We start from the raw sequence: 3,024 nt of genomic DNA, 5'->3' as shown, positions 1-3,024 counted from the left end.
TATGATTAAGATGACATGCTACATGTATTGGTTGATTTCATGTCTTTTCACAATATTACAGTCTATCAACTAACTAAAAACTCGTTAGTTCATTTCATTACTAATGAAAAATAAACATGTAGTACAAAGTTTTCAGGTAGAATAATCCGATAAGAGCATCTTCAACCATGTATATTAAACTCAAACTCATTTTAGTGTAAATGTCACGTCAAATATGATTTTACTCCAACCATTTACATTAAACTCAAACTTAAAAGTATATTCTCTATATTATGCCTTTTTACTCACAAAATTTGAAAAAATTTTAGATTTTGGTTTAGCGTAGACCTAAAGATAGACATTTTTTTTCTCCAAAAACAAAAATAAGATTGGTTTTTGAGTACTATTGAAACTAAATACCTATCATATTTTAGATTTTAGTATACCCTTAGAGATGTCTAACAAACAATATATAATCTGTTTAATTAAATACAAAGGTTGCAATGAAAATGGAACAATGACGAAAAGTGAATCCTGGTTGAACCGAAAAATTGAGTGTTATTCGAATTATAAATTTATAAAACAATTGCAGTGTTGCGTTCCCAGATGAAACAAAGAAACAAAATTTAGTATATTGATAAGTTCGAATTGTTATTAAAACATTGTTCTCTAATTCAAAAATAAGTCAGAATTGAGAAGGATCACGAAGAAGGCAGAAATAAAGGACTATATAAAATTGAAACATTTTACACAGACCTTGCACAAATAAGAGTACTTCAATTTTGAAAATTTCTGCTACATGTTGGACTACATCAAGAAAATTTTAGTACTGACTTTCTGAATTACCTGGCTTTAACCACCCATCTACATCATATTAATTGCACTCTACTTAAATACCGAGTTAAAAAAAAATGATTATAACCGACACAGATTTAATTCAATTAAATTATTAAACTATTTTGGGGTTTTACAAAAAATAATCTTCATTTATAGTTTTTTTTTCTCAAATAAGTTAAACTGATAAGTGCATAACGAAGATTTGACTAGGGATGAGCTAGTATTTTCGTATGAGATTTTTATCCAATCCAAAATACCAAAATTTTATAACAAGAATCTGATCCGATTAAAATCTTATGGAGTACTAAAAAAGAATCTAATCTGATTCGTAGTGTTCAAAAATCCGAACGTTAAAATTCCAAAATATAAAATCAGTTCTGAAAAATCTAAACTTAGGGCATCGCAATGGTGCGGACGCGGATGATGTATCGTCCGTCGCGTCGTCCGTCACTGCAGCATCGCGGACGATGGGTTAACCATCGTCCGCGCCCGATACATCGTCCGCGGAGGATACCCCATCGTCCGTCGCATCATCCGCTACTGTGGACGACGCGGACGATGGGTCGGACGATGCTCACGCGTTTTGTTTTGTTTTTTTGATTTTTTTCCAAATTTTTTTCTTATTTAAACACTACAATTCTCTACCATTTCACACACTCCAATTTCACATCTCTTCAATTTCTCTTCAATTATTCTCTCTCATCGTCTCAAAAATGAATACTGCCGACTACGATTTGAGTACATCGGATGGCTGCAGACGGGCCTTGACTCGAGCTTTGTTCGATGCCGTTAATGAAGCCAAGGCGGAATGCTTGGCACAAATGCAGCGGGAGCAGGCGGCGGCGGCGGCGACGCGGGTCCCTCGCCCGATACGACGTCGGGCGTATGTCCCCCGCGAGCACGACGTAGCGCACGAACGTTTGTTCGCATATTATTTTGCCGAGAATCCAAGGTGGAGCCCGAATGTTTTTCACCAACGTTTTAGAATGAGCCGAGATCTTTTTCTCCGCATTGTGCACACGTTGAGGGACGTGATGAGTACATCATATGGGGTACTACTTGGCCGATGGCATACACCACACCTGATTTTTTGAAGACGATTAGCTGCCCAATTGGTGAGAAGAGAGTCTTGTTTGCGGCAAAGTAGGAGTCCGCGCGGAAGGATGTGGAGCGGGCTTTTGGGGTGCTCCAATCGCGGTGGGCAATCGTGAAAGGTCCAGCGCGTTCAAGGAAGTCATCGCCGACGTCATGTATGCGTGCATCATCATGCATAACATGACAGTCGAACAAGAACGTGGACATTGTCACCGATTGGGTGGATGATGAAGCCGGATCTAGCTCCAGCACAGCGACCTCGCCTGTCACTCGAGGATTACTGATGGGCTTCGATGCGTTTCTACAGCGACATGCCTCAATGCGCAGCCAACAAGACCATACTCAGCTCATGACCGACATGATTGAAGAAGTTTGGAACCGCAACCGCCGCCGTTGAGAAATTGTAGTTTTTTTATTTCGTATTGTAATGTTTTAATTTTAATGAAATGAAGTTTTTTTTCCAAAGTTCGAAGTATTTAAATATTCAAATAATAGATAAAATGCTTAGGGCGGGCTATAGTCCGCCCCACTGCAGGGGGAATGAGAGGAGGATAAAATACTGACGTGGCGGTGCATAAGGCATCGCTTAGGGCGTCCCACTGTGGATATGCCCTTAGAAGTATCAAAATCTAATAGTACTATCAAAATGACAAAATCCATTAAGTACTACCAAATACCATCACAAACTGGTCAAATGCTTCCTCCATCCACCAAATATAATCTCATCTTTCTATTTTCGTCCACCTACCAAAATTAATTTCATACTAAAAATAAAAAGTTACTCCCTCCGCCTCCCATTAAAAGTAGCACTTTGACCAAGCACGGGTTTTAAAAAATGTAAAGAAAAGTTGGTTGAAAAAGTTAGTGCAATGCGAGACCACTTTTTTATATTGGTTTTATAATAAAATGTGAGTGAAATGAGTTATTGGACTGTGAGACCTACTTACCATTTATGGTAAAAATATACTGCTACTCTTAATAAGGAAAGACCAAAATGGAAATTAGTAACTCTTATTCGGGAACGGAGGGACTACTTTCAATTTGTAATTCACTTTTTATATATTCTCCCCAACTTGATCATATCTTAATTCTCTTGCTCTTTATTATTTTGCC

This window comes from Salvia hispanica, chromosome 3 (assembly GCF_029641045.1).
Source record: "Salvia hispanica isolate PSC_SH4W2 chromosome 3, Shi_PSC_v1, whole genome shotgun sequence".
In the NCBI taxonomy this organism is placed as follows: domain Eukaryota; kingdom Viridiplantae; phylum Streptophyta; class Magnoliopsida; order Lamiales; family Lamiaceae; genus Salvia; species Salvia hispanica.
The sequence above is the reverse complement of the archived record's forward strand: the minus strand, read 5'-3'. Positions refer to the sequence as shown.